This window comes from Hylaeus volcanicus, chromosome 3 (assembly GCF_026283585.1).
Source record: "Hylaeus volcanicus isolate JK05 chromosome 3, UHH_iyHylVolc1.0_haploid, whole genome shotgun sequence".
Classification (NCBI taxonomy): domain Eukaryota; kingdom Metazoa; phylum Arthropoda; class Insecta; order Hymenoptera; family Colletidae; genus Hylaeus; species Hylaeus volcanicus.
Genome location: NC_071978.1, coordinates 13,921,607 through 13,935,434, shown reverse-complemented (window position 1 = coordinate 13,935,434; position 13,828 = coordinate 13,921,607). Strand labels below are relative to the sequence as shown.

The following is a 13,828-nucleotide window of genomic DNA, read 5'->3' as shown; positions in this document are numbered from 1 at the left end:
TGGAGCGCCTTCTGATTGGTCGAAGTATTCCGTTAATATCTCCTCAAAGAAGTCTCGGACAACATTTTCCCTAAGGAAAAAGTTGTTTCCAATCACTTCTCGAACCACCTTTTTCAAGGTGTTACAACATTTTTGGGACACCCTGTATGTTCGAGACTGGAACGTGGTGTTCGTAATTTACGAAGATCGGTGATTTATCTCGCGAAATTTTGCTGAAGGGACTCGCGAGGAGACACGTTCAACGAAATATTTATGGCTGATGAATTATGAGCTATGTTTCTTTAACGGCTGGGGCAACAAGTTGGGAAGAAAAGGAACGAAAGAAAAATTCTGGAAAGTTCTCACGTCGGGAGTTTCGCATACGAACACTCTCGAGTCATGTGCACGACCAATCGTTGAAAATGCCACAAATTAAATAAACACGCTCCTGTGAGTCTTAAGCTTTTTTTTTCTTTCTTCGATATTTATTTACGCCGCAGCGTATCATCGCGGAGGCTATTTCTTTTACACGAAACGTTTCTCCCAAGGGAGGAATGTTTGGGAAAGTGTTATTGACTAGTTTAGTATTAAACCTTGTTCCACGTACCCGTGTAATGGAAAGTGTTTGGTTATCAGTAGCGTGCGTACACATTTCGCGTGAACACAGAGAGGGCTTGTGTAATTAATCAGTTGGTGCAATCAAATACGTCCAGCTTGAAAAGTGTATTTACTTACGCCGAGTAGATAACGAGATTATGACGCATTACTAGAATTCTCGTGGGAACAACGGAACGTTAGGTACGTAACTGTTTCATTGTACAGATAAACGTTGGAATTTGGCATTTATCGTATCATTAAATGAACTTTCTTTATCGATTCAGACATTTTTAAGAGACGACGGTAGTTAAATCGCGGAAAATAGTAATCGCTGTTGGTAAAGATAATTCCCTGAGAATTGTGTCACTCATGGCGTCAATGAACTCTTCTTAACGCTGTCGATAAAAAGGGGTATCGCAGGATTCGTGTACAAGTTAGTTCGCTGTCTACTGTATTTGCGTTCCTTTATCTGCAACTTGCGAAACGTGATCGCGATCTTTCGCGACGTATAAGAGCGTTGCACGGAGTTGGGCAAACCTCTAGATTACAATTACCTGAAGTTTCCCAAAATCGTTTCTCTTGCTTTCTCTTTTGAGCTAGGGATGGCGTGAAAAATCACTAACAGTGATTTTTTACGGTGATCACACAATCACGATCACAGTCGTGATTAAACTTCGATCACTACCGTGATCCGGAAGATGGTGTTTCAAAAGCGGTTCATGTTAATTGTCATGAAGACTGTGTAACATGAAGACTGTATAAGGAGATCCAACTCTCTAAGAAAGTTACTAGAAAATTCTTAGCAAAATCACGAAATTGAAGTTATGAATATTTCGCCCACTCGCGGCTCAAGTACGCACAGACTACGATATACAGGGTGTCCCAAAAATGTTGTAACAGCTTGAAAGAGGTGGTTCAGGTGGTGATTCGAAACAACTTTTTCCTTAGCGAAAATGTTGTCCGAGGCTTCGTTGAGGAGATATTAACGGAAAACACTGACCAATCAGAGCGCGTAGATACCGTTGGAGCGGCCGCGGTAGCGAAGGCTATGTGCTAAGCGGCCGCGCTTGTACGCGAACAATCGACTCGACGTGCATCGAAGGACATTGTACGCGGCCGCTTAGTTCGTAGCCTTCGCTACCGCGGCCGCTCCAACGGTATCCGCGCGCTCTGATTGGTCAGTGTTTTCCGTTAATATCTCCTCAACGAAGCCTTGGACAACATTTTCGCTAAGGAAAAAGTTGCTTCAAATCACCTCCCGAACTACCCCTTTCAATGTGTTACAACATTTTTGGGACACCCTGTATATATGTATATATCGTACTCTGTGCTCACTTGCGCCGCGAGTAGTAGAAATATTCATAACTTCAAGCTCGGGATTTTCATAACACTTCTACACTACACAGTTAGGACTCCTTATACAATCTTCATGTTAATTGTATCGTTAGTGTCTCGCTGTCTCCCCTTAGCGGAAATTCAAGAAACCACAAACGAGTCAAATTAAAATTGTATTAAAATGATATTAACATTGCTTTTAGACCATATTATAATACATATATAATCTAAGAACAACATAATTCGTGAAAAGTGATCTGATCTGATTCTGATCTACCAATGAGAAGCGATCACGAAGAATCACGAATCACTGTGAAAAATCATCGTGATTGAGAATGAACGTGATTGCATCACTAGTGATTCAAAAGTAGCAGTTCACGCCATCTCTATTTTGAACATTTTACAAATAAGGAAACAATTCAAACCATATCAGCAAACTGGAAATTTATTCGAAGCCTAAAGTTTTGTCCATCTCTGATCTATGGCCACGAGAGTATAGGGATATCCTATGTATGTCATTCCCGCGATCGCGCTTTCGTCCAGCCATCTTTGAATGGTTTATTTCCGTTATTGTTTTTGTGTGCGCGCACACGAGTTTATCGGCGAGATGAAAGGGAGGCCGCGTGGGTTTCGCGGGCGATAAAGAGCCAGGAAGAGCGCGAGGTAGCAAGAGCAAAGGGTACACAAAATAAAGAAGCGTCGAGGAGTTCATTTCACGTTTTATCGCGACAGCTGTATCTAGTACACACGGCCACGGCAGCTTCGCAAATCCCAGCTTGGAATAGGGTTAACATCCCTAGATTGTGAACTAAAGAGAACATTCACAATACGCTCTAACCCAGGGGTGGCCAACCTAAATGATTTCGCGGGCCACTTTCGAAAGCTTAGTGAAGTTGGCACCTCCGAATGCAAATTTTGGTAAAAATCAAATTGCATTCGTTTGTCCACGATTTGTTCACGTTTGTCCAACCACAATTCTGATTTGTCCACCCTTCAGAAAAAAGTTACACCACAAACAAGCCATTTGAAGTCAACACACCTATATAGACTTCTTTTAGGGTTTTCTTAAAAAATGTGTCTCACCACATTTTCTCCACTAATGTTTTACGTTTGTCCAACCAATATTTTCATTTGTCCACCCCTCAGAAATAAGATACACTTCAATCAAAGAGAAGATGTAACGATGCGCTCAGGTGCGTACAGTCCTTGTCAGTTTTGTAGTTATTTATTTACATCCGGACAAAACCAGTGTTTTTCGTTTGTCCAAGCAATATTTTCATTTGTCTACCCCTCAGAAAAAAGATACACTTCAATTAAGGAGAAGTTGCAGCGATACGCTCGGTTGCGGGTCATTTGTCCTCGTTTTGTCAATTTCGTAGCTAATTATTTATGTTTGCGCAGAACAGAAACACTACTGGTTTTGTCCAGATGTAAATAAATAACTACAAAACTGACAAAGACTGTATGCGCCTGAACGCATCGCTGCATTTTCTCCTTAATTGAAGTCTATCTTTTTTCTGAGGGGTGGACAAACAAAAGTACTTGTTGGACAAACGTAAAACATTAGTGGAGAAAATGTGGTGAGACACATTTTTTAAGAAAACCCTAAAAGAAGTCTATATAGGTGTGTTGACTTCAAATGGCTTGTTTGTGGTGTAACTTTTTTCTGAAGGATGAACAAATGAAAATTGTGGTTGTACAAACGTGGACAAATCGTGGACAAACGAATGCAATTTGATTTTTATCAAAATTTGCATTTGAGGGTGCCAACTTCACGAAGCTACTTTCGAAATGCATCACGAGGCCGATCGCACACGGGCGCAACCGATTTGAAATTAGTGTTGCAAACCGTTTACGCTCTTTGGTTTACCTACTCCGCTATCTTTGTTTTACCTAGATCCACGGTCGCATGCTACTAGTTTCAGAGTGATTTAAAATTGGTCAGTTGCGCCTGTGTGCGATCGATCAAACTCCGCGGGCCGCATATAAAATTATGAATCCCCATATTAGATTTAGACCCGTTATAGACATTTTTTTTGCCCTTCAGCTCTTCAACTTTTTTCGACATGTAATCGACGGGGCGCGATCCACAGTGGTCCGGATGGCCGAAAATCTGGGCAAAATGCAATTTTTCAAGTTTCGAACACACTTTTTTCAATATTATCTGTGTGTTGTATACATATGAATGCATTAAATGCCTTTTGAAATTTTAAAAAATAGTAATCGGTTACTGATATATAGAGGTTCAAAGTTGACGAAATTTCATGCTCCTTGATATCGTGAAAAGTGGCGCATGTTTATTGTGTCACAGAAAGTTTATCCTCGATAGATTCATATGTAAATCATTTTACCATAAAAGTAGATGTTATGAACATAATATTTTCCACAAGAACAAAGTACAATATCTTTGGATTCACTGTTGTAATTCCCTTCTCAATATGTTATAAATTTTAGTTATCTTTCGATAAATCGAAAGGAAAACAAAGATGATAGTCACCGAGTGACACGCTCTGCCAAGTTTCTTGATATAAAGTAACATGTCAGGTTGATATCCAATTGAGAAAAGTTGCGCAAATTTGTGCCATTTTAAGTTATTTAAATTTAAAGTCCATGCTTATAAGGAAAAAAAGACTGTTTACGCGGGATTAAAACAAACCTTATTATCCTTAATTTTAATTTAACATTAATGTATTATTGTTATTTCTACCAATGTATTCTAACTATGTTGCCCTATAAACCTAGAAATTCTATTCCATAAAAAATTCATAATAATTTAATATTTTTAATATGCATGTCGACCATATTGGATCTGCCATTTTGAATTTTGCAAGTCTGATACTAGATTCGTAATTTGCAGCCCAAATAACTCTTAAATACCAAGTTTCATGAAAATCTAATAACTTTGGAATATACACGTCAGCCATATTGGTTCCGCCATTTTGAATTTTGCAGTTCTGGTACTATATTCGTAGTTTGCGGCCCAAATAACTCTTAAATACCAAGTTTCATGAAAATGTAACAACTTTTTAATATTCATGTCGACCACATTGGATCCGCCATTTTGAATATTGCAATTCTGATACTAGATTCCTAATTTGCGGCCCAAATAACCATAAAATAGCAAGTTTCACGAAGATCCGAAAACTCCTTCTAATTTTGGCCATCCGGACTACTGTGCGATCATGCTCCTTGGCATTTTTCGAGCGAGTTTCGTACAAACTTTCTGGTACGCAATATTATTTTAAAATCAAAGTTAATTTTTTCTCATAATTTCGACACGTAACAAATAAAATTACAACTGTTCCATCAAGAGAACATTACGAATAGCTACTGATTGTATTCGTTCCGAATTATTCCAATACAAATTTTGCTTTCGGACGATTAAAATAAATGACTCGCTTCGTATTCGCTAGAATTTTATCACTAGAATGCGGATGTTTATGGAAATCCATATTTTCACAGATAACAGAAAACGCAGTTAAACTCGAATAAAAGTTTGTCCTATCTTCTAAAGTCTATAACGTGTAAATTATTGTTGATATTAATTATTTAAGGGCGTGGATTAACGAATCAATTAGGCACCTTTTAATAGAAACTTATAAACTAGATATATTATATTTGAACGTTAGAAATTACATGGTGAAATAAAACGTGTGTCCACTTTCCGGACATAAGACAACGAAGAAGAGACGTTCTCTTGTTAGAGAACCATACGATGCATGCACACTCACACATACACTTGTTTACTTATATTTCTTTGTACTGTATATTTCAACAGATATTTTACATATTTTTGCATTTATGAAATTTTCACATATTTCATTATTTTTGTTAAAATAATGTGGAAGACTTTAAATACTTATTTTTTCTATACAATATAATATAACTTGGTTTATTTTATATAGTGGGTACATGTGGATATACATATTTAAATCTATCTTACTTGAGCAACCTCTTTAAACTGTTGTATCACATAGCTAGTCAAGTTGTCTACCCAACCTATCTACTACAATGGTCAATATGACAACCATAATAACCATAATATACAAAATCCTATTTCAACAATTTCCTCCTACTTTCGCCATAAATGCGTAAAAATCTGTAGTCTACTTATCACCGAACGTCAGCGTCCACCGTCCATTAAACTCCGAGGTATCTGTTCGGGATGTTGCCGCAAGTTCGAACATGTTCGAACCTCTGATGGACGTTGTTAGAGCCGTGGCTAACTCTAAAGGATGCCAATCCTCGCGTCTTCTCTTTGTCCTGGTTTCCGTCAACGGTGACGAGACGGTGACAGTTCCCAGACGCGATCAATTGGTTAACGGAGAGCACTTTGTGCCGCGGAAACTGTTGGAACTAATCTAAATCAATCAGCACTTCTATTTAATCCCGAGACCCCTGGGGGCCACCACGAAACCTCCCAACGGACGCGCGTGTTCGACTATAACGTATCGATCGTAAAAAAAACCGGTGTTTTAACGAGTGGTTAATAAGTCGAGGGATTGGGACATCCGGGGGATGACCGCGCTGGCTAGCCTTGACCCTGAGTTTTTACTTTTACGAGCTTTTGCTTCGCGTTTCCTCTGTGGTGGTCCCCCGGGCGCAAACGCTCTGTGTCATTTACCTAGCCAGCTGCGTGAGGCTTTTCTACCTGAGCCACGGGGACTCGTTATCTCACAAAAGATGCCACTTTTCGGTCTCGTGACGCGCCAATCCGACTATGATCGCTGCGGCCTCTGTCTTCGGGGCTGACGCAGCTGTTGGAGCGTTAACACGAGTTCTCTTTCGTCTTTGGGAAAGGGAATTATATATTAGGTTGTCCCAAAAGTTTCTTTCGTGAGTTGCGTTCAATTATTTTCTATGGCAGTGTTTATATAAATAGACAATCTAATTTCTTAGCCATTGATGCTGTAACAGTAATGAAGCGAAATAAATCGTACACAATTCAGTAATGTAACATAAGACATAAAATATTGTGTATATATTAATTATTAATAGAAGAAAAGAAACTTTCGGGACAAACTTATATTTTTTTATTATGTATACAGGGTGTCTACGTATAAGTTCGGACATACACAGGGTGTCAATTTTTCAACAAATTTCCAACAAAAAATTACTCTTAGACATTTTCTTTGTGTCGCCTTATTCTCGAGTATTTTCACTTTTAATTTTTCTTCTGCGTTTTCGACTTGACGCTCTTTAAACGGTCATAACTCCACCAAATTACAGTGCAAACTTAAAACTAAGTATACCATTTGAAAGAGCGTTAAATTTGCCATCTCTCTGATTCCAAACCAAAATTTATTACGTAGATTTAACGAGTGAAAAATTAGGTTACACTTTACATTGTGAAAATTTTCAAAAATTTGACTTTTTCTGTATTCGTTTTTCGGTTTCAAAGACATACTTGTTTGGCGGACACTTCTTGGGAAAAACTTCCTCGAAGTCTCAGCTTTTGAACGGTATCATCAAAAAAAAATTGTGCGGTGGTATTTTAGGAAGAAAATGACGTTTTAATGCAGAAAAGCGTTCAAAATGCCCACCTCCTCGATTAAAACTATCGGTTCTCCTGCGTCGAAAACATCAATTGTTTGCTTTGTGAAATCGATCGTGTTCCAATCTCCATATCATTTATCGGTACACCGAGATTGATTTTTATTAAATAGTCTCAAAAACCGAAAATTCTATGGATACATGTTCAAAAACAATTATTATTCACCTCGCACTGAGGCTCTACACACGGCTGGGAGAGGCTTGAGGTGTCAAAAAATCGTTTCTTTTCCTAATTGGGGAGGCTTGGGAGTGTCACTAAAAAATACATTAAACCCGATGTCAAGTTAATTTCAAAGTGACAAATCGGTTTTTGTTAAAAAATGTCGATTTTCACCTAAAAACCCACGATTTTCTGCATTTAAACGTCATTTTCTCCCTAAAATACCACCGTAGAATTTTTATTGACAATACCATTCAAAAACTGAGACTTCGAGGAAGTTTTTCCCGAGGAGTGTCCGCCAAACAACTATGTATTTAAACTCGAAAAACGGATAGAGAAAAAGTTAAATTTTTTAAAATTGTCACAATGTAAAGTTTGACCTAATTTTTCACTTATTAAACCTACGTAATAACTTTTGATTTTGCGAATGGTGTATTGATTTTTAAGTTCGCACTGTAATTTAGTGGAGTTATGGCCGTTTAAAGAGTGTCAAGGCGAAAACGTGAATATACTTTTATATGATGTAAACAGTAACATTATGAATGAAGGAAGACAAAACTCAAGACTTATATAGAATTTTCATCGAATTTTGCATATGTCTTATAGTTTTGTCGCGGTCTGTAGAAATGAAACACTACAATTTTTTACAATCTTTAGAATCCCGAGTTGTATCGATATAGAGTGTATCAAGCAAGCCTTAGACCTTCAATCGACCGTCTCTTCGAGTGAATATCCCGCGAATATCTCCCCCGAGATAGCAGCAATCGCGAAAGCTTCAGATAACACCGTAGATAAAATTGATGGCGACTTACCAGCGGACCGGGAGAGAACAGGCACCACGACAGGCTTTCCTCCTTTGTCAGTGCTTAGGATCACCGAGGTGACATCAACAAATATCCCAGCGTGTCGGACAGAGTATGAAGGAACGTTCCGCGACCGCAAGTCGCTCGCCTCGCTATCTGGAATCGCGAGCACCGCCATTGCGCAAAGTCATTTCAACTTGATAGCGAGAGATTAATACTCTTGCCATGCTGAGGAGTTCTTCATCGCTCCAGGTTCGTCTAATAGTCGACTGAATTTATTCCAACACGTTTGGTGAGGCCGAAGGGGACCACCCATGGGCCCTCGAGATGTTTCATTATTGATTCCCTTCCGTTTCCCTTCGAATTCATCCCGAAGGATTCTACGGAGAGGGAGGGGAAATTACTTAACAATGGGGGCGAATAGGTCGGAGACTCGGGACTTGGAAGGCCACACAGGTGTCCAAGGGTGCCCTCCACCGAGGAGAGAATGACTGGACGAATTATGAGCGTCGAGGAAAGGCATATTACATCGGAGAGGTCTAAGGGTTGGGTGGAGAGCCAGCTGCGGGGCTTAGAAAAGGATACTTAAGGGGTAGTTTAGGATTAGACGTTTTCTAGCCGAAATATTGGAACAGTTTTATTTTTTGAAATTGGTAGTTATTACTGTTGTTATAGGCCAATCGGTAGAGAATTAAAACAGTGTTTTTGTGACAAAAATAGTAACAACAAACCGATTGTACAATTACAAAAAAGGGGATGCGTAGATTAATAGGTATATGTTTTTCACTCCCAACTCTGCTCCGTTTTCTTGTTATTTACAATTTAATGCTAAAAAATCATGATTTTCGTCGTTTTTTGCTTATCAATTTTAAACTAATGCAGCAATATCAATGCTCCAATGAGATAAAATGTAGGTGATGAAAATACCTATAGAATGAGACCTTGAAAGTCTCGATCGGATAATGAGGAACGGAGAAAAATCTGGAAAACTGGAAAATTCGGCGTTTTTTCAAAAATTTGTATCTTCGCCATTTTTTAAACTGAAGCGCTGGCCTTTTGGGAACAAGTAGTGATTGATTTTCCGGTTTTCTACATTTTTCTCCGTTCCTCATTATCCAATCGAGACGTTCGAGGTCTTATTCTGTAGGTATTTTCATCACCTACGTTTTATCTCATTAAAGCATTGATTTTACTGCATTAGTTTAAAATTTATAGGCAAAAAACGACAAAAATCACGATTTTTTAGCATTAAATTGTAAATAACAAGGAAACGGAACAGAGTTGGAAGTGGAAAACATATACCTATTAATCTATGTAACTGCATAATCGGTTTGCTGTTACTATTTTTGTCACACAAAAATGCTCTATTGATTGGCCTATTAGTATTATTACTTGTTACTAATGAAAAACCCAATTTGGATCGTGGGAGATTCGAACTCGAGATCCTTTTGGTCACAGTCGAGCATTCCACTCACCAGTGATAGGCATTCTAGGATTTTGCTTTGTTGAGGTATATTCAGGAACGAAATAAAGCGTGCGCAGCTATTTAACGTTTGTTAAAAAAATAATATAAAGAAAATATATTCTACTATATAACGAATTTGGTACACTGATATTGCACTCGATATCTGCAATAATTATACACGATATTCTTCAATACAGAATCGGTTCTCAAACCACGTTTGTACAGTTTTTTTTTTTATTCTTAACAAAATATACGTCTGTTCGCTCTAACATTCATACAAGATCTGAAGCGGATACTTTCACACTCACACACATTCTTCTCTCTCAGTGTTGGCACCTATGCTAACTGAAGCAGCACCAACTTATGAAATTATTTCTCCAACATGCTTCTTTGGAAAATGTTGAAAATAAGAAACGAGACACACATATTGGTAAATTTTATATTTATTCGAAGTCTAGGGTTATGTTCATCACTACCTCCCCCTGCACTATTACAACTCATATTTATTTTGCTTAGATCTATCAACTTTTAACACCTATTTCTTAAGAATGGATGTTGAATCTCCATTTCTATTGATTGTTCACCCGCGCAATTTATTTTGCGACTCGACGCTAATAATATTCGAGCGATACAATTGTCTGCAAAATGTCGAGAGGAATACTGATAAAAGCCCGGGTGATCAACGGAGTTTCGTTGAAACTGTTCCCGTTGTGTAGAACGTTAATGCCTCGATATGAAATTATTCTTCCCGGCTGAGGGAACCGAGAATAATTAAGGAAAGAGGCGACGTCGGCGTGTTCCTGACGAGAACAATGGCCGACGGAAGCACAAAGTATAAACCGAAGTCGGTACTGTCCCAGACTTTTCAGGAGAAGTCGAGGAAAAGATAGAAACGGAGGAAAATGAGATAACTCATCGATGTTCATTTACAGTGGGTGTAGAAAGTATTCGTACACCGATAAATTTCCAAAGAAACTATGTGAAATTGTAATTTATTAATCTATTTTTAATAAACAATGACATTCTACATATTCTCGGAAATCTCTAGATAGATAGATTACAAAAAAATATAGCTGTTTATGTAAGTTGCGAAATTAACAAGAAAAAAACAATTAATCGATAGAAATGTTGAAGCAATAAGTATTCGCACAACTGTTTAAAAGTACGTTACTGGAAATTTAATGTTTTCTAATTCGTACGGAGCAATAAACTAATGTGTTTACGTTACAAACTCTACTATAAATGGTTCTCGTCATAAGAATCGTACAAATACTTGTTGCTTCTATGCTTTTACCCACTTTTCGCATTTTTTTGGTAATTTCACAAATTATATTAACTAGTAAATGTTGTTTGGACTATATCTATCTTAGAGACTTCCGAGTATATGTAAAATATCATTGATTATAAAAAAGGAAGTTAAGAAACTACAATTTCACACAAAAGTTTTTTGGGAAATTGATCGATCTACGAATACATTCTACACCCACTGTATGTCAATGAAGTGAGATTTACTCGAAGGAAACATTTATGTATAAAATTTAAATAGCAGAGTATTTTTAACGTTATTTTATTATTATTATTAACATATTATAAATGAAAGTTTTAATTATACATTCTTTGTGTGTTTCAAGTTTATGATACCATTTAATGCAGTTAACAATTTATACCGATAAATGCTCTTATTTCGTTTACTTTATAAATACTATTTCAATTTGTCCAGGTAGAACGGTCGTTAATACTTTTTTTCTAATAACATGTTGTGTATTTAAATTTATCTGCTATACAATGTTTTCTATCGAATCACTTGTAAAGGATAAAGTATTCAAAGAGTTCATTTAAATTAACTAAAGAATAATAAAAATAAAATAGAAAATGAAAATATAATTCTCTTAGTCCTTTAGTTTTATTAAACAATTCTGTTATCAAAAATAATGTCTTTCTTGAGGAATAAACGAAAAATGTATCCAACAGATGTTGAATGTATACACAACGAAGTAATATCTTTGTCGAGTTAATAAACTACAATTTCACATAGTTTTTTCGGAAATTGATCGGCGTACGAATACTTTCTACACCCACTGTATATTTCATTTTATGTAAATGTCCCCTTTTTTTTAGTTATCCTGCACACGTTTTTCGTATTCGAATACACCATAAATGCATAAAATCATTTACTATACAAAATGAAAGTCTTTCGATGTATTAAAGGTCCCTAAAATATATACAATAGTTTATGTAGGTTTTTTTAGTTATCCTGCACACGTTTTTCGTATTCGAATACACCATAAATGCATAAAATCATTTACTGTAGAAAACGAAAGTCTTTCGATACATTAAAATAAATATTATTGCTTCAATTATTAAAAAGGTAGATACAGTGTGTTAACGGAGACGTCTTCGAGTATTTTTCAATTAGAGTTTTCGTTAAAAATGCAACGTTTTATAGTATAATACTACCTGCTACGATTTTATGTTACGCGCCTTTTACGAGCTAGGAAGCATAGAGGCGCGTATCGATTACAAGAATCTCTTTATTCGATTGCAGCGCAAAGTGCGTTAGTGGCAGGATCGTTAATTCGCCCGGTTGTAGGTACATAAACGAAATCGATACTAGGCGCTATTACAGCGTCCGAACAATTGATTTATGGGTCATGTTATACTGTATCGGGTCTGATAAACGATATGTTTCTTCATTAAAGGGTACGGGGGAACCGGTACCAGCATTAATTGTCGCGCCTTTTAAGGATACGGAAAACGAGGGCCACGGCTTTTCGATGCGTTCACCTTCTCTTTTTCTACGATTAATTATAAACCACCGTGAGGATATTAAATATCGTCGACGTTCCCTCCATCTTAATTACACGACATTTCAATAAAGCAGATTCCATTGCGCGATTAAGCTGCGCATAATACTCGATCCGTTGTACTTAATACAACTAGCACACCTTTTCTTCGATGGTGGCTCGTAATGTGCGAGTTCTCGCTTCGAGCGACGACCGAAAATCTTGCATTTTTCATCGAAGGGAAAGAGCTATAATTAAATAATAAATTGGAGCAAGAATAGCGTATTTGATGTACAGGTAGCGATTGGCGTCACTCGTCTATTTTAGTTCTTTTAAATAACTGGTATCGATTCACTATAGATTGCGTAGGTATCTTTATTTTCATCTTGATTTAGTGTTACTTTTGAAATTATAAATTTTTATTAGCAGGGAAATTTTTTCCCCAAACTGAGGAACAAATTGTTTCTGGATTGAAGGATTTATGCTTAAAGGAGTGGTACTCTATGGTGAATAATATCAGAGTATTAATTTAATAAATATATACATAATTATATAAAATAAAAATTATCAATATGTATATATATCAATTACATAAGACAGTAATAATAGAAATAATAATAAATTATCAATTATATAAAATACAATATACATATGTATATTTATGTATTATATTTTATGCAATTGATAATGTTTATTGATAAATTAGCTTGCGCCATCTCGCTTCGAGCAACGACTGAAAATCTCGCATTTTTCATCGGGGGAAAGAGCTATAATTAAATAATAAATTGGAGCGAGAATAGCGTATTTGATGTATAGGTAGCGATTGGCGTCACTCGTCTATTTTAATTCTTTTAAATAACTGGTATCGATTCACTATGGATTGCGCAGGTATCTTTATTTTTATCTCGATTTAGTGTTATTTTTGAAATTATAAATTTTGATTAGCAGGGAAATTTTTTCCCCAAATCGAGGAACATATTGTTTCTGGATTGAAGAATTTATGCTTAAAGGAGTGGTAAATAATATCAGAGTATTAATTTAATAAATATGTACCTATCTTCACCTACCTACCTATTATTCACTGTATGGTGAATAAATTCAATAAATATATACATAATTATACAAAATAAAAATGATCAATATGTATATATAT

General features: G+C 36.6%; 1 protein-coding gene across 2 annotated transcripts in view; it reads left to right on the top strand.

The window, feature by feature from the left end:
* LOC128873847 (glypican-6) overlaps positions 1 to 13,828 on the top strand; it is a 249,098-nt gene that overhangs the window by 1,745 nt on the left and 233,525 nt on the right. Inside the window, exon 1 of one of the 2 annotated variants that reach the window (XM_054117769.1) lies at positions 629 to 777. The exons of the other annotated variant lie outside the window; for it this stretch is intronic. The gene's annotated coding sequence lies outside the window, so the exon portion shown is untranslated. Of the gene's footprint in view, positions 1 to 628; positions 778 to 13,828 lie in introns of those variants that run through there. 2 annotated transcript variants of the gene reach the window in all.